This window comes from Cygnus olor, chromosome 16, assembly GCF_009769625.2.
Source record: "Cygnus olor isolate bCygOlo1 chromosome 16, bCygOlo1.pri.v2, whole genome shotgun sequence".
In the NCBI taxonomy this organism is placed as follows: domain Eukaryota; kingdom Metazoa; phylum Chordata; class Aves; order Anseriformes; family Anatidae; genus Cygnus; species Cygnus olor.
In genome coordinates this window covers 10,910,152-10,933,577 of record NC_049184.1, presented here as the reverse complement: position 1 = coordinate 10,933,577, position 23,426 = coordinate 10,910,152, and the positions used below count along the sequence as shown (strand labels likewise).

Below are 23,426 nucleotides of genomic sequence, written 5' to 3'. Positions count from 1 at the left end.
TTTGCTTTGTAACCAGTTCCCCATCCATATATTCCCCAGCCCTATTTGACTTTAATGCAGCTACTGTTGCCAGCAGGTCTGTTTTCTCTTTAGTTTCCTGATGAACATTTCCATACAGAGCACATTTTGCATTTTTATTGGTCCTCCCCAGACGTGTAGCCTTTCATCTTTTGACATTGAAACCATATGCCGATCCCAGCAGAGCATGCAGGCTGCAGCACCTCCCCATGCTGCGCTCCCTCCATACACCCCTTTCCAGGTTGAATCTCTCACCGTCCCACTTTGCATGAACACCAACATCCCTTCCCCTGCATCTGGACCAGGTTCTGCCTGGCACAATGCGCAGCGGCCCTAAAACATGCTCTTCAAATACTTTTGCCACAAGCCTCTTGTTTCCTTTCAAAAAATACCTATCATTTTAGGGGTGACTGCTCCTGCCTGCTGCCTGATAACCCAGCATGTGTGCGACCCCACTGGCACCCGCAGTGGGGATTGTGAACCCCGAAGACCTCCGTCACTTGGAGATGGTTCCAAACCCCACTATATCAGCAGAGATTTCATTAAACTGTGGGATCAGCCACCCTCCTCCATCAGCTGGTCCTCCTGCTCACCTGATATCTGCACAAGGAGCGTCCTCCTGCCCTCAGCACCCGGGTGTTCTTCTTGTGGAAGGGGCATCGCAGAGGGCTGGAGAGGCACCGGAGCCAGGAGATTTTTCCACAGGGTGAAAGGACTCGTCCAGGCTTTCTCACTGGCATCAGGAAAGCTCTGATCCATTTTGGCGGGGATTGCTGTTCAAAATCAAGTGAGCAGTGCCCGTGAGGGCTGCGGGAGGAGCTGAGCCCTGGCACGGCACCTCGGGTGTACCTGAGTATGGTGGGGCCTGGACCCGCGTCAGGCCTCAGCGTCTGCTTCGGGGTCTGCTCCTCCGCTGTGGCGTGTGTAGCTGCAGCTGATGCTAATAGGAGGCACATGTGCATCTGGACAGAAGAGTTATGGAGTCTGAAATAACGCCTCTGCACATGGCTGCTCTTGCTGCTTCAAGGCCGATTTCTTCCTCACGCACAACAAAGCAAAAAATCCCCACTGCTTGCTTTCGACTTGATATCCTTCACAGGTCCTGGTGCAGTGGGCAGCCTCAGAGCAGACCCGCAGAAAGGGTTTCTGCTTGGTTTGGATCATGAACTAGTTGTCAGAAAATGATGCTCTGGTTCTGGGAGGTGCAATAAAGCTATCCCGTAAGTTAGGCACTGGCCAGATGGAGGCAATTCTTAATGCAGATTTCATTTGGTGTGTGTCACATTTGCTAATTTCCCATGAATGATTCCTGATTCTCAATCGACCTTGGCCTTGAGGTTTGTAAAACTGTTCTGCATCAAAGTCTTCTGGAAATGTGGACCTTTGCCTGCAATAAAGTAGGAAAGAAACTCCCTAAAAAATCAGTTCAGTGAGTTTTTTCACAGGGTGTGGCACTATTGTCTGACAGTGTATTTTCTGTGCTTCTACTGACTGGGGAGATGTTCCTGTAGGTAAGGTGGCAGATTTTAAGAGAGATGGATCCAGCTCGTACCTCTGAAAGGCCCTGGGCTTATCTTGTAAATGCTTTGGGACTCAACTTTTCCCTTGTAAGTACAGACTTTATGTTTCACATCGTGTCTATTCAGATTGTGATTTTCAAGGAGACCCAGAGGAATAGCTGTACAAGTCCCACAGAACAGTAAGTCTGTTCTAGTCTCGTTAAACGCCTCACTGAAGCGCTTTCCTGGGAGAGCAGATCATTCACCCTGCTTTCCCATACACGAACCTGGCCCTATTTTCACAAGCTGACAGACTACCTGATGGAGCCATTATTCTCTTTTCATAGACAGTCTAAACTATTTCCTCTTGCTGGGCACTGAGCAGTTTTAAATCAAGATGTCTTAGTTCATGGAGGTTGGGAAACAGTCTTTTAAAATGCCTTATTTCTTCCTCGCACCTATGTAAATCTATTTTATTAGACAATCGGAAAACATAACACTTGGCTTGTGTGGATAACCCCCCATACGCTTCCAAATACAGCACGGGGTATTTTTTTGGAAAAAGCTTTCCACGAAAGCCTTGTCGTTGCCTGCACCCAGGCTGAGGCCTGCAGAGCGGCCTGCCCTCCGGCCTGAACACACCCAAATGGCGGCTCTCGGCCTGGAGCACCGCACCAGGCCACATCTCAGCGCTGAAACTCAGACTGCATTGAGAGGGTGTTGAGTGAATTTAAGCCTGCAAATACACATTAGGCTAGTGCTATAACCAATGAAAAAAACTCCAAGGGGCTTTGAATAGTTATCTGTTGCCTCCTCGGCCCTGTGAAATGGGGTGCCCGAACAGAATGAACGCGTGCGGCCTCTCCCAGCTCAGCCCTGCCATCCCTCCCCAGCGCACGCTGGCACACAGAATTTGTTCTGGCTGGGAACTGGGTTTACAAAGACTGGACAGATATTGTGTGGTGGGCAGTGAGCCTCAGTGTGCGAGGAGATAAAGGTAGCTTTGGAGGCGGCATGGGCACAGTATGGACCAGGGTTTTTTGGGGAATGGGCCTGCCAGGGACACAGGAGGAGATACACAAAACCCGAGTGCATCTTCGGTGACAAGGACACCAGCCTCCACACTTTAAACAAGTTGTGCTGGCCTGCTCGAAGGCCCTGTCCCTTCTGTTGCAGCATCTGGCTCTCTCTGGACCCTAGCATGGTACAGTGCAACTGTTATGCTCTGCAAAGCTACTTGTCAACTGCCCAGCGGCTATATAAACATGGCAGGAAAACACTGCTTGAATCTTTAAAATCCTCAACAGGCTCCTTTAAACCACTGCCTCATACCTCTGGTTGAGATCTAATGCTCTGCATTAAAAAAAGAAACAGTTAACTGAAATACCACCTCATTTTTACAGTCAGGAAATATCTTGCAATTATTGCCATTGTCAAAAATGATTTTAGCTTAAACTATGCTACTGTAGCACAGGACATAAAAAAGGAAAGGATTTACTGCCGAATGCTAAGTCATGCTTTATTTTAGTATGTAAGGAGCTAATATAGCAATGTAATATAGAGAACATAGATCCAAATAAAAGTTCACGTGTTCCTGCCAACTCCAAGCAATTTAGTTTTGTGACTCAGGCAGCATAATTGTGAAATTGGCTCAGAACTCATTACATTGTTTTATCTGTTTGTATTTTTAAATGCATGCTTCAGGTTCATTTCATTTGCCTTAAGACTCTAAGGTTCATCTCAGCTGCATATTGAAGGCTTTTGTGTGTGTGTGTAACCCTACGGTCTATGAGGCTACTTCTTATTGCTGAGAGCAGAGATTCTCTCACAATTGTTTGTCAGACTGGGACTGTGAAACATTAAATGCCCCCAAAATACTCACAATAAAATAAAGGGGATACCGTAAGCCTGAACACAGGCACATTGTGGCTCTGCCCCATCCAGCTACCCACACTCTGCGGAGGATACAGGATAAATGAAAGGGATGTGCAAAATACCTTGTGTGTTTCCTGAGATGACACTAGATTTTGCTCAGTTTGTCTCCAAATCCAGAGACAAAAAAGATGTGAAATTCTAAAACACTGATTACAATGAGGAGACAATTTTGTATCGTGTTAGGGTGCATTTCATAAGACAGTTTCTGAGACTGCGTGCTGGTGCTGAGTGTTTTCGAATGTAAATCTGATCACAGGCTGCAGCCCATGTGGTGTATAAACAAGCCATATTTTTAAACACAGTGTGAAATGTGGGGGCTGACGTGACCATTATCAGAGCCTCATACATGACTTATGAGACATCATAAAATATTTTCATGTTGCAACAATGAAAACTGAAGCTACTCAGTGGTAGGCTTGTTTGATCTGATAGCTGCCCCGGCTCCCTTCACTGGGTGAAGGGAAGAATGTTATTCAAAGGCTATCCTTCTGAATGCTAAGTTGTTTTCTCATAAATTTCTTACAAAGAAAGAACATCTTAAAAGGTTTCTTACAGAATGACTGATGAAGAATAGACCACTAAGACAATGGAAGTGACATTTCCAGGGATTTGGGGCCATTCCACCTTGCCCATGAAGCAACTCAGCTAGACACCTTAATCAGGCTGGAACAGAGTTGCGAAGTGAGTGCAGAGTTAGGTCATCTTAGGGCCTTCTTTTGTCAATCAGTTAATGAATATATTTTATTTTGAAAATAAATGTTCCTAGGGGTTCTTGAAGCTAATGGGCATAGCTGGATGGAGACAAACGCAGTCACTTCATCTCCTTCAGAATGAAGCTATCTCCACCAGACTTCAAGACTCATCCTGTAAATTCTTAATGCCAAAAATTTCCTTTGATATATTGAGATTAATTTCTTTGATCTTATTTTATTCTATTGTGTTCATTATGTAAGTGATTAATCTTACTCTTTTTTGCATAGCCAGATTATATTTTAGAGAATACCAGTCAGCTGAGTTACGGCATGTTAGCGTGAGAGTCTGGATGTAGATCTTAAGATTTAGGCTTCATTCCTCCCAGTGGTATTGATTCCCTGAGTGATCTTGAGCTAATCATCAGATTTTGCTGTATTTCACTGCTGCTACAGCAGCTATTTAGTGAATACAAGACACTTGGATGCCTCTGAATGTCTAGGTTCCTATGGGAATTTGGCCTGTTCCTGCTTTCCTACCAGATGTAAACGCTTCTTTTCACGGCATAAAGGATAAGAGGGGAAGGAAAGACAAACAGTGCCATTGGTGCTGCAGGCAGCAGGACTAAAATTCACTGTCCAACAGGGGAGAGGCGGGGCAGTCTGCCCACACAAGTGTGGCAGGGGAGCTTGGCACTCAGGCCAGCAATGTCTAGGCATTGGCTTGTGGGGCTGGCTCGGATCTGACCCGCACGGAGCCGTGGCAGCGTGTGGCTGGCTCTGGAAGGGCTGCCCGTGCAGACCTACCCTTCGAAGCAGCGAGTCCAGCTCTGCGGTTTCTGGCACTGCAGAACTGACTTCAACGGCAGGAGCCCATGGGAACAGCTGGATCCTGCCGGGCATTACAGAGAGTCTAATTTGTCTTCCTGTCATGGGCATGAGGTTCAACTGTCTTTTTTCCCTCTCTGTATTTATTGAAGAACATGATAAAATGCATGCAAATGGTTAAATATTTGGAACTATTTTTGCTTGGCAGAATATCCTTCTCTTCTTGTCTTCACAGCACTTACTTTGGGGACACACATGCACACTGAATTCATGTCTGTGGTGCCTTTGCACTGAGCGGATTCCAGTCAGCCTAATCACAAAGCTGGGCAAAGGGAAAACTGAATTTTCAAACTGATGACACATTTATACCAGAATTGTAACTTTATAATATTAATGTATCATTTAACTTACATGTATACTTTGGAATGTTTATAACTTCTGTAAATCATAGGCGAGAGCAGCCAAGAGAGTGCCACACAACATTCCTAGAACAACTTGTAAAATAAATACAACAATCGCAGAAGAACAACATTCTCTGCTACAAAAGGGGAAACGTAGCTGCTCTGCTGCAGATGGGAAAAGCGCTCGGCAAAGTCTCCATGAAGCCCAGGCACACGCAGAGGCACTGGAGCAGAGTTTTCCCTGTACTGCCCCCGGTGCTCCAGCTGCCGTGGAGCTTTCAAAGGACAAAATGCCATCAGGCCAGTGTGAACGAAGCCTCATGTCCCTGGGAAGTGACACCAGAGCTTTGCTGGCCATCCTGCTTGGCATCGTTGTCTGCATCTGTGTGATTTTGTGACATTTCCTTCCCTCCTACAGGGTGACTACTGAAAAGCCATCCCCACTCCTGTGCACTGTGACCTCTGCCTTGCAGGTACCTTGAACAGAATAAAACCCTACTGTTTCCTGGCCCATAAAATCCCGTGGCTGATTTCTGACCTATTAACCTTCAGTTTTTCTTTTCAGGTTTATAGGACTTTTATGACTTAACCAGCGGACTGTAAAATACACATTTAAATGCATTCAACTCAGATAACAATCTCATCATTAAAACAGCCTAGCTTCTCTGTTTGAAGTTAATCACTCTCAAATTCTTCTGGATTCATCAGCACACTTACCAATACCTGTTTTTTCTCCCTAAAGTTGGCACTGTAACATGACACAAAGACCTTCAGCTCTTAGAAAATAGCATAAAAGACTGCAAATCTTATTGAAAATTCTCTTCATCTTTAGAGAAAAATCTACAGAAAAGTCAAATCCCAATTTGAATTCAGGACATCTTCAAACATTAAAAATTAATCACGTTCTGAGATCCAGGTGAAAGGATGACTGCTTTTCATGTTTTATTATGCTAAAAATACAGTTGAGCAGCGAGCACAATGTGGTAACATTGCACAGGCAGCAAAATACCAAAATAACACCAAGGACAGGAGACTGTTTTAATGTACTTTCTGGTAAGTTATTTAACATGCTTTTGTTGGCAGTGCAGCTGGTTAGGGGCTTTGGATCAGGCCTGGATTACTTAGAGCAGGCGGTAGGCAGTGCCTCTCACGTAATGGTCGTTCCCAAATACAGCTGAACGCTGGTGTAACGGGACACTCAGTTCTGTTTCTCTTCTCTAACACTGACACCACGAGTATCCCAGTGTGTCCTTGAGTTTGGAAGAAAAAAAACACAACATTTCACTGCAGCTGCGGGTGCTGAACTGGGGTCCCCCATTGCTCCTATCACCAGCAGGAAGGATGGGACCCAGAGCTCCGTCTTGGGCTGTAGGAGCCAAATGAGTTATGTGGAAAGTAAAGGTGATGGCAGAAGTGGGCTGGCAGAGTGCAGGGCTGGTGGTGTTTGGGCACTGTTTGGGGCAGGTGGAGAAGAGCTGCCTACAGCAGAATCAGCCCCTCCAGCTGCATGATGTTGCTGCTCAGTAACTTCACCCTGGAAACTTTTGCCAGGTTAACAACCCCAAAACTGCATTTCCTTCTCTCCACAGTTGGATCGTTTCTTATTATGGCCAACAATGAAAAGTTTTACTTTAATACATAGCCTAATTTACAGTGGGTTCTGTCCATCATACACAGAAATGCTCATTTTTGGAGTCAAATATAACTGTGCCTGTGCTCATACACTTTCTGTATGCAATCCTTGGCCTCTGCATTTAAGAAAGGCAACCCTAGGAGGTGTTTATAGAAGGCTAAATATAGGTTTATCTGTTCTAGTCTTTCCATGAAAGATCTTTTTCCTTCAACACATGGAGATTAAATACACGGAGCAATATTAGTTAACACTTAAGTTATGTCACGCTCCTAAAAACGCCAGGAAATTCCGTTTTGAAGCTGACGTTCCAGCCCTAACTCCTGTTGACTTTATATTTCTTTTCTCTCACAGGCATGAACTGAGGACGGAGTGTGGCTGGAAGCAGAGTGACGCTGCTTCGGGCAGGCACCTCCCGTTAATCTCGTTAGGCGCACGCTGCGGGTTCACTCGGGCCCTCACGGAAAGCAAGAGCAGAAATCCCACTGTTCTCAGCAGCCCAGAACATATCAAAAGCTATATCTGCCATTCTAGTGCATTAAATCCTAGTTAAATGAAGGAAAATGAACCAAACTTCAGGGAATTTACGTCAGAGCAGCTGTTTGCGTGCATCTTCTGCTGGTCTTAACTCTCACACTTTGGGTTTTCCTGTTAGCATTCACAATAACGTCATTGCATCATAGTCCTAGTGTTTAATATTCCCTCTTTCAAAATATGAAGTTGCAGCTGACTCCCTGTATCCTTCTGGGATAAATGCAGAAAAAGCTTAACTTAACAGCTGCTATATATTATTATTATTACCTATTACATCATATCTTATTACGGCTCTATTACAAGTTTCCTCTAAAATCTAATCACATTCTGAAATTGTTTACAGCGAAACTAGAAATGGGCCCGAGACATAAAGTTCACATCCCAGCATGGGTCTGAACTTTCTTGAAGTTCAGCTTTATTCGGAGGCAGCGTTTAACTCTCTTGCTCCTGGCAGACGGGAGCGGTGGCCAAGTCTGGCTGCGCGCGGCGGTACCGCAGCAGGGAGCACGAGTTGGGGCACCTGAGATGCGCCTGCACAGAGCAAATCTGAAATGGTGGCAGCTGAGACAGGGCTGCACCTTGTGGTCTGTCCATGTCCATGCTCTGAGACCCAGAGGCAGAGGGATAAGGAATAAAATTCTGGCCCCATATACGTTCTGCACTTGGGTCTGCCCAATGAAAGGGGTTTGAGAGACTTCACTAACCTCCAGGGACCCAGCCCAGCCCTCGGAAGCTTCACCAGGATGCCTGAACTTCTCTTTTCTTCGTCTCCTACCATCCAGCCCTCACAGACTGGGAAACAGCCCCTCGGCAAGACAGCAGTGGTGCCGCAGGGAAGTGCCCGTGTGGCTGCTCTTACAGGAGCAGCTGCTGCTGCGGTGGGTAAACCTTCACAGGCTCACTCCCTGAGCAGAACTGCATGCTCATAAAGGTGGAATAAAAACAATCAAGGTCACCAGCCTCATCCACACACTAACGTTTCTATAGGTCTTTGCTTTACAGCTATGATATTAAGTAGTTTGGCTAACTTTTTAGAAATGTTACTATTTTCTCGACAAAATGTCAAGTAAGTTTTCAGGGGGGAATACTTCATAACTGAAGTATGTTTTCCTAAGGGCAATAAACCACTAAGAAATGTACTTTTTTCCCACCCAGCCTTTGAGCCAAAACTTTCACATGTTTTTCAAAGAAATAAAATTATAGGTGTTTTTCTGTAGTAGGGTGAAGTACCACCTGGGTGGCAGCGGTAGAAAGCTGGGCAAACTTTATAAATCTAGAAGGGGGAGATTGTTTTGGCATGACTTAGGGTTACAGCCTGGGTTTCCTATGCATAATTTTAAAAGGAATTGCTCAAAGCATCAGGAAACTCTTGCCGGTACACTATACCCAGTGTACGACTCTTGCCTCTTTAGACTCACAGAAGATTGCCATGGCTGAAAAGAGGATTTTTTTTTTCTCAGCGCAATGCACAGTAGAGTCAAAAGGCAGGCTTTTAATTATTTCTGTATCTGACAAACCCATGGCCCTTTCACATGCTCATTTAAGTGACCAGAAAAATGTAAAGTGAATTGGAAATAATGAGTTGGTCAGCACGGTTGAATTTGGTTTCCGTGCTGAGGTTAAGGTGGGTTCCCAGAGACTGCTGGCCACGAGGAGGGCAGCCCTGGGCTGGTGTCTGGGACACCTCCAGTGCACTCTTGGCTCTGCAAAACCAATGGGAGGTTTGTTGGCTTTTTGGAATTACTGGTGAAAAGCTGAGCAGCTGGAAATGCACTTTGGTTTTGGTCATTTTAATCTTTGGCGTCACAGTGCTCGGAATGTGTGTAAATACTTTCTCTTATTGAAATAAGAGAGAAAATGAATCAACTGAACATCCGTTCATCCACAAACACTTTACACTGGAGTGGGAAAACGAGGAAAAGTGAAGGACAAAGACACTTTTGCTAACGCGCCTAAAAGCAGTGCAAGACCACCGTGAGTTAAGGAGCACATAGCTGGGCTGCCTAGCACCCTGACGGAGCAACCGGGTATTTTTTTTAAAATAGGCAACATAAAATCTCTCTCCTGGAAATCAGTCAGAGGAAAAACTAAAGAAAAGCTACAGAGGAAATCTCATTCTCTGGCCCTCTTTGCATGCTGGCTTCCTATGTGCTGGGCTGGGGAAACTCTGAGTCCTGTGGAAGAAATCCATGGAGAGGAAGCAACAGCAATCACAAATTATAAAAGATGGGGCTGGTTTTAATCAGGGCTGACTCTTCACAAATAACAAACGGGAAGGAGAGGTTAAAGCGGGGCATAAGGCTAAGCCAATAAAGCCTTTTTTGAGACAAAATAAGAAGGGTTTATTTCAATATGCCACAGCGAAGAGAAAGTCAAAGGAACTAACGTGTCTAGGGTGTAAAAACACTGTCTGACTCTAGGCATATGAGCCTGTGCTGTTGCACAGCTCATGGCAAGAAGCAGGCTCCTAATTTAAGAGCTCTGAGTAACCTCGTCAGAAGGTTACACAGTCAGGCCAGATCTTAATTGATAGACATCCAAATTTAGACAGAGGGAATGTCCACGCTGCCTCCATCTCCTTCCCACCCCTTAACATGCGCTTTCAACATTTGCATAGGAGCATTCTAGCATTTTTCCAAACTTTTTGGGGGGAAATTACCATTTTTTTGGAAAGTCAAATTAGTGAGAAAGGTGGGATTTAAGTGCCATATAGATCCAGTGCACAGTTTTTAACAATCTTTCTGCAGACAGCATCTAAAGGAGCCCTTAAATTGCCATGCTTGTTTTGCTGAAACCCTGATGTATTCAGCGACTGGATAACCAGGCTGGAAACGAGGGAGTTCCGGGGGCAGAGGGAGAAGTTTCAGGAGGAGATCTCAATCTGATGTGCATGTGGGGCATTGGCACTAAATTGTTTAGTGTTGCAGCACCAAGGCCAATAAATGATTCCAGCAAGCTGTGTAAATGCATTGGGTACCAGCAGCTGTTAGAGCCAAGGAAAAAAAGGCAGCTTTCTGGATTTCTGTGACAGATATTGGCAACACCTAGAGTAGGATCTTCCAAGACCACAGCAGAATTTTCAGTGCTTACTGGATTTTTTCAGTATAAAGCTGAGGTTTGTGTGGGTTGCTCCTTAGTGTCTTTCAAGTAACTAGCCTGCTGCTGTGCAAACATTTGGGGTATGCAGTGGCCTGTGTGGATGCTGTCTTGATTTATAGTAAACCCCGGGAAGAACTCCTATAGCACCTGAAAGCAATCTTTCAGCAACTCAAGGAAGCAGAGTTGATGTTTAATTCCCCTGTGTTCAGTAAGAAAGCAGGAAACCATACATACACACACACACACATATATATATAGGAGATACAGGAGGGCAAGGGAGTTATGAAACCAGAGATAGGTAAAATGCAAAGCTATTAAAATGCACCTATTGCTGGCTACTAAATGGCAGGTGAGATCTTTTCTGGGTGTTGCAGTATATTATTGGAAATTTATTCCACGTTTTGCAACACTGGCTGCTCCATTAACTGATCTCACTAGGAAAAAATCATCTCATAAAATAAATATGACCCCATGGCGTGTGCTAGCTTTTCAAGGACTGAAATCAGTGCCTAGAGATCAAATGGTTTTCATGAGTCTGGAATTTTAAGGTCCATAGAGGGTGAATCTCAATGTCAATCATCTTAAATCAGGGTCAAAATTAGCATAAAATTTTAAACGGACGTTAAAAAATCTACATTTGCTTGATAAATTATCTGAAAGAAGTGAAATTCCCTAGATATTAAGAGATTTTAATAAAAGAGATCACAGCATTTCCCTGGAAGGAATTATATGCCACAGTAAAGCATAGGTGGTTAAACAACAGGAAATTCATGAAGCTGAGCAGAAACCTAGTGATTGTGCAAGTTTATTAGTGAGTTAGATTTGCATTGGATCAAATACACCAATGACCAACTCTATTTTTCCCAGAGTGACTCAGAATAAAAGGATCAGTTTCAAGTAATGCAGTTGCCCTTTGCTGAAGTTGATTTGGAACAGATCTTCCTAAGTATAAATCTTTTATTAAAACAGAAATCATTAAAAAATGATGAAATGTGAGCTAGAGCTCTTGCAGTGAGGCAGCGCTGCCTGTGGTTTCCAGGACAGCAGAGATCACCCTGGTCTCCTGCTCTCGGTGGCTCTCCAGGTTGCCAGAGCCCAAAGGTTTGACTCGGTGCGCAACAAATGAGGGATACAAGCAATTATCCATGCAGAAAACTCACTGGTGTAAGATTGTTTCCTTTAGAGAAAATAAATTTTCAAAGCCTGAGCTTCATGATTCTTCACCCCTGAAGCAAATAATTTTCAGCAGTACAGGGAGGGAAAACCAAGTTTGTCTGGAATATAATTTCCTTTCCTGGGAGTGAAGGATTGACTTGGCCAAAAGAAAAAGACTAAAGCTGTCCTGAAGGTAGGAGTCGGGTGTGCAAGTGACACAAGCCAGTGCCTCACCTGCTCTCCGGCAGTGGTGCACATGCTGCGGAGAGAGAAATCACAGATGTGCTGTGAACTGCCGTGCTGAAGGTGGGTTCCCAGAGCCCTTGAGCCTGATTCGGTACAGCTTGAACCAAGCCATGTCCTCCGTCTGAGAAACTGTGCTAAATTCATTCCTATGATTAATCTTTCTCTGCATCTAATGTCTTAAGTGTTTTCTGTTCTTTCTTTCTTTCTTTCTTTCTCTCTTTCTTTCTTTCTTTCTTTCTTTCTTTCTTTCTTTCTTTCTTTCTTCTTTCTTTTTCTTTCTTTCTCTCTTTCTTTCTTTCTTTTTTTCTCTCTCTGTCTCTCTGTCTCTCTTTCTTTCTCTCTCTCTTTCCTTTTCTTTCCCCACAGATTACAATTTAGCACAGCACTAAGGAAAACATTCATCCAGCAACACCAGTAAGTGCCACAGTGGCTCATGCAGCTCCGACCCTTTCAGCCCCTACCTGTGCTCCCACAGAGGGAAGCAATACTTCCTTGGAGGTAGTGGCTCTCCACAGTGCTACAGGTGCTTGGCTTCACCCTGGATGGGAAATCTGCAGCATCTTTGCTGAGATCCAAGTATTAAGTTAGGTCTCTACTTTTTTGTGAGCTCAGGTCTCCATCTCCATCTCACATTGGAGTCCAGGTGCTCTACGTGGAGAGCCAGCTTGGGATTTGCAAGGAGGGAGTGCAAGGAAACCTAGTGCTGGGGAGCAGACCCCTGGTTTGCATTGCCCCTGTGCTCACCCAGCACCAAATCCTTTGGGTATTTGCACTTGAAGAATTGATCCAAAAGGCGTGGAGACCCAGCCAATCTCTACTCCCTTGCACTGCTTCTTCCCTCTGTGAAACATGACATGTGGCCCTGTCATTTGGTTTTCCATCCAGAAAGCTTGACCCCAACTTCTATTTTCTTAGGCAGGCTGACATTTAATTAAAAGGAGACTGTCAGCAGTAAAAGTAACCCTCTTAGATATGCTGAATCTGTTCTCAGCGTTGGCCTGTCCATGACTTCCCCATGCACGATTTCCTCCAGGATTCCGCCCTAAACCGAGACCCACTGTGATGCAACACCACTTTCAGCGCAGGAGATAGGGTAATGCTGGCTTGACAAGTGAAATTAGTTATTGCATTCCATTAATTTTGAGTCATGCGCCCAGCCCATGGAAGCTAGGAGAACATTGTGAAAAACAAACTCACTACATTGTACTGTAATATTGTTCTTGGCTGGAGTTGGAGGCAGCCTGCTGGGGTCCTCCTCAGCAGCCGAGCTCCACAGCGGCTTCTCCGCTAGCATCAGTAGAGCAGCTGCTGCCTTTGGAGAGAGAAAGAGCAGTTTGGTCTTCATCTGGGATCATAACAAGGACAGCAAGGGCCTCCTCAGGATCTTTACATGCAAGTATAACTTGGGAGGGCGGTGATGTTGGCTCCTCAGGCTTTTGAGTGTTTAGCTCCAATTATATCTTTACTTGCAATTGTTAAGTGAGTGTTTTCAGCATTTCCTGTGCAAAACTCAGCTCCCGGAGTGTGCCATGGGAACGGCTGCGGCAGAGGAGCGGTTTTGGTAGTGCTGAGAGCAAATGATCTCCATAAAGGCTCGGCGAAAACCACATGAAATCTTTCACTCCGCAGTGTTCATCTCAAAGCCCGCAGTAGCATCTTCCCAGTTGTAAGGCTTAGTGTGACTCAGAGCAAAACTCTGCCCATCCCAAACGTTGTACAAAAACTTTGAGTGAGTCAGCCCCGTTCCCCCCGGGGAGCACAATTGCTGTCAGCAGGCGTCTGCTGCGCCAGGCCCCGCTCAGCGACCACGTCCACGGGACTCTCCCATGGGAACCCGTGGTGGAGACACCTGGGCATGGCGCTGGCCTGGCACCGCGTAGGTAAGCCCGTGACTCACAGCGATGGCTGTCTTGTAACGCTGACTTCATCAGACCACGGGGCACTGGTGTGAATCTGCCAGACTTGAGGAGAATGGGATAAAGCAGAGCTTCCCAGGCTCGTCCATGTTATGACAGAAAGATGATTTTACTCCTCCTTCAGTAAAGATGGTGGCTAAGTCCTGAGGAGACAAAACTAATGGATAAGGTTTTACAGTGTTACAACAGGGAGCAGAGCCTGTATCCTCAGCTTGCAGGCCAGGACAACAGTCGCCATCCCAGTCCCTGTTGTTTCTCTTCAGTCTTTTCCTGGCAGAGTGAAACGGGCTGGGCCTCCACAAGAACTGACTTCAGCTACTTTGGTGAACAGACCTTTTGTCCCAGCTGTACTGAATGCAGCGGTGCCCTGGGTCCTTCCCAAATGTGCAGTTTGGTCTCGGGCACGCAGGCCTCACCCCTCCTGGAGAGCCAGGAGGCACGGCCGGCAGCTTCCTCAAGGCCACCCAGGAGCCTCCGCATCGTCTCTTCACTACTGATGTCAAAAGAGCTCTTCCCAACCCCACCTCTTTTCCTTATCACCCATTTTCCGTCTCTCTCTGACAGATAATGAAGCATCTGAGTGCTGTCTTGTCTCCGGTATCAGTCTGGGGCATCAGAAATCTTCCCTGCAGTGAATGGAGGCGCTTTGATGCCATTTGGGGGCAGCTGCTTGCATGCCACAGGCCACTGGCACGCACGGCTTCTGGCTGTTCCCCCGATGAGCTGTCTGCTGTCAGGCTGCTTGTTTTGTGTGGGAAGAGAAACAAGGAGACCAGCAACAGAGATAAAGTTAACTCCGCCGGCAACATGGAAAGCCTTTCACTGAGCACAAGGACAAAGCGAGGAGGATGTATCAGCAGCAGCACAGTGGTCGTGGGAGACAGGAGAGAGATAAAGAGCCTCTCACTGCCCCCGGGCATCCTCCTTGCATGTGCCCCTGCTCTGACCTTGTGGGAGAAGCAGGGGGACGAGGAGAGCTCCGTCCCCCCAAGAGTCCTGTTAATGTCGGTTTCCAGTGGAGAATCCTTCCGTTTGCATTACTGTTTTCAGGGAAGAAGATCTGTTCTCAGCATAGTCCCAGATTTCTGAGAACTGAAACATTATTAGCCTTGTTTCTTCATCATTTTTAAATGTAAAAATTCTCACCTATGGAAACCACCGGTCATTTCTGAGTGCCACTTGTACTTGGAGGAAGAAGAAACAGAAAGAAAAGTTCCAGAAAGACGGGTCCCTTATTGGTAAGCACAGGAGCTTCTTTTTGCTTTCAGTGTGCTGAAATGGCTCTGAGCCTCTGGCTGGCATAAGACACCACGCTTAGATGATGGTCTGCACCCTGGTCCTCGGGAGATGCTGCAGCACCACTGCAAGGGCAAGTCAGTGCACACACCTCTTGGGTGCTCTTCGTGGGCCCGCGGGCTCCATCTTCTGAAGAAAAGCCTTCCATTGCACCAGGGCGAGTGGTGCTGAGCATCTCAAAATTTCACATCTGGATGAATGAAGTTGCACTGTCACCCATTCTGCAACCAAGAATGTGAAGCTGGAAATGACAAACCCAAACCACAGTGAAGACCAAAGCCTGACTCTTCCCTTCCCTGTTCTAACCACGGAACCGGCACCAACAGCCTGGGAGCACAGCCCTGGTAGGAAATTCCAAGTTATAATGAGCTCAGTGACAGTAGGGAGCAACCTAGTCTACCTGTTGTGAAAATACAGGTAGTAAATATTAATGCATTGAGGCTCTGAGAACAGCAATGGAAAACAAATCAGAAGCCTTTTGCAGAATTGCAGATATTACAGTGAAATTTCATTTAAAATAGTCAATAAAGGTTGTTCTGTTTTTACTGTTTCATTTCAGTCACATCAAAATGTTTCAGCTTGGGAAGAAAAAAGCAGCTTTGTTTTAACAGTCTCAGTTGGATTTGTTCTGATTTATGTTACTTGCAATGTTAAAAAAGTGTTTGTTTTTTTTGTTTGTTTGTTTTTAGTAAGAACTGCAGTTTCCAAAATTCTGAGAAAAAATGTCATTTTCTGACCCAGGACTTTGCGAGCTCATGCTTTGTCCAGGGTGGAGCCGGGACCACATTTAGGCCAGCAATTACAGAGCCACGGCCACCCCGCCCGGGGCTGGAGCTGGGTTTTGCAGAAGGGGCTGATGGATTTGGTAGCCATTTCCCCGCATGCTGTGCAAATTGCTGCAGAGAACAAACCCTGAGAACAACCGTGATGGAGTGACTGCCTGTTCTCTGAGGGCCCCACATAAATCTCCACAGCCTCTCTAACCACTGACCCAGACCGTGCCAGGCTCTCATTAAGGCCCTGGAAGCCTTCTTGGGGCGTACAGTGGGATGTCCCTTAATGCTTCCTGCAGCGAAACCCCAGCCTCTGTCTTGCCAACATCCTACACCCAACCGCACGCTGAAGTCAGGAGGAATTTAGCATGCAGGGGTCTTGTAAGGTCAAGGCTAACGTGGATTTTAATCCATCCTGGTTGCAGTTTTTGGAACAGATGAGTCCTGCAGCCGCATAAAGGCACTAGCTCCCTACCTGGACTACTGAACACACACATATGAGGCAGCACTTCACCTCGAGAGGTTCACGGAGGAGCCCAGAGTGGTATGCTGCTGACTTTCATGTTGTATAATCCCATTACACTGTTGTGCAGTTGTAACTGATGGCAAGAAAGCTTGGTGTGTTGGGAGGACAACAGCTTCGCAACCACCCATGAGAAACAAATTTTAGAATGACACAGATTTTACCAAAAGATTTGTTCTTGATAAGTCTTGCAGAGAAAAACAAATGATTATAAGAGCTTTGAAATGGACGGTACATCTTAATTTTATCTTAACTATCTTAATTTTAAAAAGAAAGATGATCATAAACTACATTTTATAACTTATCAGTTCAACAGCATCATTGGTGCAAAATGCCAAGTTCTATTCATTAGCTGGTAGTTTCCTAGGATCACTCATCCAGGGCCTGGGCATTTGGTGAAAATCTTTGACTGTAACAGACTGTCTCTTAGACTTCTTCCTCATGTACATCAGGCTTGAAAACACAGCTAATAAAGGCCAGATGGCTGCAGGCTCCTTCTCACACCCATAATATTGATGGGAACATTCTGGAGGGAGTGGATTCTGCATGAGTCTCTGCCTTGTGCATGACATGATGATAACCACATTTCATCCTTTGCGCTGTTTGGTACTAACTCAATTCAAATGTTTCCTGGATTTCTAGCAAATGAATGAAGTGCAGCTCGAAAGAAAATACATCCAGCCTTCATTATAAAAGGTTGTACTCATCACAAGGCATTTAAGTGTCTCATTTCTGATAGTGAGGAAATCCTTTTATTACAGAATTGTTTAGAAAGATTTTGAATAATTCATTATAAAATCACATTCATATCTACCAGAACATACAGAAACTAGTCAAAGTCCAGAAACTGCCCTCGCTCAACTCCATGTGATTTTTTTTTTTTTCAGTGGGATCAGGATTTAGCATTAAATGGCACAACTACTAGGCAGAATGTTTTGATCTGGAATAAAGCATGAAGTGTGATGAAGTGTGCTCTCCAAAGCCACAAAGGCCTTGCAGTTATATTCTGTCTGACTAGGCTAATTAAGAAGACTAATTAATGCCAAAAAATAATTCTCTGGAATGCTGCAGATATCACAGATACTGAACTATTGCACAGGATATTGCACAGGATTAGATGCTGTCTCTGTTGGTAAATTCCTCATGATTAGTAATCTCATCTTTTATATTTAGGTTTTAATAAGGAACTGTCTTCATTTTCAAGCCAGCTCTGTTTAAAGCTGCAAGAAAAAAGTAATTAAATCTGACAGAACTCACTTTCATGCCATATACTGCAGGCTATCTCATGACATGGAGACCTGGTCATATTTTTGTTATAGGGAGGTGATTTATTTTTGCAAGTATCTCCACTGGAATCAGAGTTTTCCCAAATTCTGCATTTCTTTGGTTAAATGAGACCACTGCCTCTCTCTAGCTTTGTGCTCTGCAGCACTGCTGGCTGCGCACACACCCTGTGTATGTTGACATGTAATGGTTTGAACATTTGACATTTATATGTAGCTGGCATTTGTTTTGTTGCCTTGCAACCATCTGGTTCCAGAAGAAACTCATAAACTGATCTTGAATCATGCAACCACCAGACAGCAAACAGATAGAGCTGTAGGACTCTGACAGCACATTTATCACACTTCTGTCATAGCTGACACAAACACTGCACTGCACTGTCTTCTCCTATCTCTGTCATGCAGACCTGTGAGGGCTGCATTTTAAAAAGAGGATTTGAGTCTTCACAGCACGGGGAGCTTACAGCTTGCACTGACTTTGGCACATCCCTTTAAGGTTTGCTGTTAGCCCCAGAAAGCTCTGCAAGAAGCAGTAAGTGCAGCGTAAGATAGTTAAAAGTTACATTTCTAGCTCATGTTGATTCTGTTGGTGTTGGCACACCTAAGCAAAGCGGACTGGCAGCGACATGCTGTTACCCTCTGTCTCCATCGACAGAAGCAGAGGAGAAGCAAAGCAGTCTGCTCAGAGGTTTCTACAGGACAGATAACACTCTGGCCAGAATATTCTTGCCACAAAAGCTGTACTGTTTATTGGTAGGTGGTTTGCTCAGTGGATTAACTGATACATGAATGGAAAGTTTCTAGGAACAAAGCATGTTCTTGCAAATAGAGCAGGGCTAGTGCAGTTGCACTTTTTTTTTTACTTTTTTTTTTTTTTTTTTGCCTGTGGTTTACATAATAAGACAGTGGCTCCCCTGCCATTCCACTTGCTTGTCCTCTCCTTTTTATTTCCATTTCCTAACTCCCTGGTCTTGTGTCCAAGAAGCAAAGAGGTCACCTTTCTCAATAACAAGAACTGAAAAATGCAGGAAGACCAGTTTATTAAATCCGAAGAACTTTTACTCATGCACTATGTAATACCATTTTTAACAAGAATCCTGCCCTGTAATTAGATCCCCATAATTCATCATATAACTGGTACCTCCTCTTTCCAAATTTAACACTGCTTTTTCTACAATTGGATAATATTACAGCAGTTTGGGTTAAGATTTCATCACTGGAATCCATTTTTATTTTCAGCTTCCATAAATGTGTACACAAACATGCATTACACACTAATGCAAAAGAATGACTTTTACGTTATAAAATTCAGCAAATAATAGTAGCTGTCACTGGAGGGCACCTACCTGAAATTCTGACCTGGCTAAATATGTCAAAGAGGAAAAGTAAGTGCTTGAGATAATTGGAAACAATTCCTTTGAAATTACTAACTCTTTCTGGCATCCCTTCCGTTTTCTTGTTCTTCAGTATGTCAGAAGACAGAGAGCATTTTGTTGCTTCAGCCTTCAAGTATTACCACTATAAAGGACAGTTCAAAGTTCCTGTTAAATATTCTCATCATGTCGTGTGTGTGTGTGTGTGTGCGTGTGTTTGAGTATGTGTGTGTGAGGGCAGGATGGAAGAACCAGAGGGAGAGCTGAGTGCTCAGGCTGGGTAACCAGGTACGGAGCTGCCCAAGCTCAGCCAGTTCAGCACTGACATCAGCAGTTACTTTGCTATTCTTTGGTATTCTTATGATAAAGAATTATAGGAGAAAAGGGTCTCTGCTATGCTAAGGATTTCACGGACTTAGAACTGTGCCAAGGATCCTTATATGTACATAGACAAGACGGTAAAGGAGAGGATGGATGCACAGGCAGTTATGGATGCAAACCAGGAACAGAGCTTTGTTATCAAGATAGGCCTGAACCTGACAGAGGCAGCAATTTTCAGTGCCCTTTAAAGGTATTGGGTCTTTGGGGAGTGCTTAAAATCTTCTTTAAAATTGCGTCTCTGTGAGGGGTAGATAAAAAGAGAGGCATTGCAAAGACTCAGGGAGCTACATCCAAGCCCTTTGCACTGTTTGCAGCAGCTGAAAGGCTGTTTCAGCTAAAGGACATTCGCAAATACAGTTCTTTGAATTTTAATTTTAGTTTAAAATATTGATTGATTATTTAAATTCTTCTGGTGCAGAAAACAACAACAACAACAACAACTGGAAATCCTTCTCAATCCTCCTCTATTCTGTACACATAAATTGGAACAGAATGCTTATTAAGAAGCCAGTGATGATTTCAATAACCAGGGTCATTTGGTAGACTAAGCTATCTTTAGGGAAAAACATGTTTACTGCATGAAGATTAAAAGTCCCACGTTAGTGTCTGGGATATTCTCCAGCCCACCACTGAGACGTGCAGTGGGCATTACTCGTTTTTCCATACAGCATGAAATGCTATATTCTGTCTATACATTCAGAGAAGTAGAGGAGTTCTGCCTCAGCTGAGACTATGCTTCACTTGGCTTTATGAAAGAAAAGCCCTAAGAAACAGAGATGGCCAGTAACTTAGGACACGTTACTGAGTATCTGCTTCTGTGTGATGGTGGCTGCTTGGTGCCTATATCGCAGCTACACTGAAACAGCAGGAGATTCAAGCCTGGCTTTTCCCAACATCACAGCAAAGCCTGGGTTCCTCTTGCCCTACAGCCAGCTGCTGGAGCACCTACACTTCCCTCTTTTCTACTTCTTATATTTTTCTCTTCCTTAGGTGATATTGAACAATTTATTTAAACACTCTGTTATTTACTAGTTCCATGTAAAAGCGCATACAGCAGAGCTTCCCTCACTGGGGGCTTATCGGCCTTGGTTCTTACCCTGCTCATGCTACATCAAGAATATCCTCAACACCAGTTTATGGTGTTTTTTTCCTGGACTCTCAATTTACTGCAAACCACAGGTGAAAAAACTCTCAACAAAGAAATGCAATGAAATTGCTCTCCACAGAGAAATTCCTCCTCTTTAAAAAAACAAACTCCAGGGAAGAAGCTGTGAGAGGCAAAGCTCTGGAAACCATTCATATGGCTGGGCTCTGCAGGCCGCAGCTGTTCTAAGGCCTGCATGTTGAAAACATATTTGAGCAGTGTGACAGATAAGAGCAAAGAGGATACAGGAGAGCTGTCCTGGCCTATTTTCTTCCAGTTGCTGGCACTTTGTCACTACCTTGGAGGGCCCCCACTCCTGCCTCAATGGGCAGGTTCTGGAGGCTTTGTGCTGAGGCCTGCTCTTGTCATGGCCAATACGTCTCAAAGCCTGGGCTAAGCCCTGGAAGCACGCAGGCTTTACAATATAAGGCGTTACAACCAGGGGCTCAGCAGGGAGCTGTCTCCTGAGGGACAAACAGCAGTAGCAGCACTCCAACTAGGCTGCAGGCTGCAACGTCTCACAATGGCCTACCGTGCGTTGGTGTCCCGGGCGAGGAAGAAGGTGGTGGTGACTGCAAGCTCCCTGAGCGCTGCCGTGGCGCAGGACTCTAGCAGGGATGATACTGCCTGGTAACTTTGGTCTTTGATGGATTTCAGCGATCTGCCAACAAATCCTTAATGTGCTTTCCAGCTGATGTTGGCACGAGGCCTCTCGGCGGGCAGTGCAGTGCAGCCCACATCCAGAAGCACAAATGGTGTGAGAGGATTTCTTGCTGTTTGTCACGGCAACATGGCAGTCACGCTGAGGCCCTTTTCCAAACAAGATGGAGCTATTAAAAAAGCATTTCCAAGCAATTTAAATCTGGAGTTGAAAACCTCTCCACCTTGACTTTCCTCCTGCAAACACCTCTCTGTGGGTATGTGAGAAGCAAACCACAACCGGAGGGGAATACTGGTCATGAGGAGAGAAAAAAGAAACAGACACATAACTTTGGTATCAGAAGCGTTTTGTCTTATTACTGCTTTACTCCCCAACTGATTTCTTCTATACTTTTCCCCTCATGTATTTTTACTTATTTTCCTATTATTTTTTTTCAAGTTTTAAACCAAAGGTAAAAAGATCAATGTCTGTTCGGTCTCCAGAAACCCAATAACTTATCTATCAATGCAAACAAAGGAGAAGAAAGTTCCAGATTTTTTCAAGATCTTTGCAAAATGAAAGACTGCAGCAATTTTTAGAAGTATTTTTTTAAATCCTTTTCATTCAAACCAGCCAACACAAAAATCATTCTTAGGTAATATTTAAGGAGATATTTCACTCAAGTTCTGAACACTCTTGGAATGTTTTCAAAGGAGAAAATGAAGGAAAGTCCACCATTAACAGGCAGTTAGAGAAATTTTCAGATTACTTGCAGTTTCTTACTTATCTTGGCACTCCATTAAAATAATTACATTTGCTGCAGTAACAGAGAGATTGATTAGACAGAAAACCTTATTGTTAACATGTTTAACATTATATTTACCCCAATTAGCAGCTTTTAATTCAGTGAGACAGTGTGTTGAGTGCATAATCTTAACAATAAAAAATAGAAAGTAATTTCTATAAGGAGGCTTCAATTTTAGTAGAGGTAGTATAATCATTATAAAGGGGAACTCTGGTTGAATCTAATTTTTCTTGGGATTAGAAGGCTTTTAATTATTACTTGGAATCAAGCTTTCTAGCCTAGCATGAAGGAACACATTAAAGCAGGGATTTTAAAAGAGCCCAAGGAGTACATATATCATTAAAATTCAGTGACACTAGCAGCTTAGCTCCTTGCTTCCTTTGAACATCTCAAGCTTTCTTATTAATAAAAAAAATCTGGGAATTTTAGAAAAAAATATTAATTTTGTCACCTTCTGTTTTTTAAATGTGTATATTGATCCAATGCAAACCTATCCTCCTCTCTCACAAACTCTTCCCACACATTTAAATTGCCTATGAGCAATTCTCTTTAGTCCTAGGAAACGTTTATTGAAATCCAATGTTTCCTCAAAGTGAGAACCTTTCAGAACCATACTGGGTGGATTCTCTAATCATTTCCAGAGACAGAGAGAAATGAGCATCAGCATCAGTCAAGGACTGCATGATGGGATGAACTCTAAAAATGAGAACCTGAACTCTAGAAATGTAACCAACAGCCGTCATTTCTCTCCTATCTGGTAGATGGACACACTACGCTGGTCACCCTTGTACTCAGGCGGACTCTCCCAAATGCAAACCAATGCACTTGTCCCTCAGGCAGTGCTACTGCTGCTCTGAAACCTGTCCCTATGACTGAGCTTTGCTAACCCCTATGGAATATACTTAGATAAAGCTGCTGCACTGAAAGTGGCATTTATCTTTAATTCTTTCTCCCCCAAAGTTTCCATTGGATTCCCATTACAGACAGAATATTGGCAACTGTTCAGACTAAACACCAGAGTGAATTTGCTTGGCTCCAAAGAAGACATTTCTGTGTCGAAAGCTAAACTATGTTGCTGTTTTTCCACCTGTTAATATGTAGATTACATAATAAAGACATTTTTCTTTTTTCTTTCTTTCTTTTTTTTTTTTTTTCCCTTCTTATGATTGTACTTGATGTGGAAGACATTGTGATCTTTTTTGCTTCACAGAATAATGCCAATTCTTTTGTCAAGAAGATCAAAAAATAATATTTGAAA

The 23,426-nt window shown here is 44.2% G+C and overlaps 1 long non-coding RNA gene across 1 annotated transcript; it reads left to right on the top strand.

The window, feature by feature from the left end:
* The first annotated feature begins 2,831 nt into the window (after positions 1-2,831).
* Positions 2,832-7,814, top strand: LOC121079184. Its single transcript, XR_005824922.1, has 4 exons — positions 2,832-4,133; positions 5,789-5,843; positions 5,936-6,423; positions 7,355-7,814. It is a non-coding gene; the product is annotated as an uncharacterized LOC121079184 (long non-coding RNA).
* Positions 7,815-23,426: the final 15,612 nt, after the last annotated feature.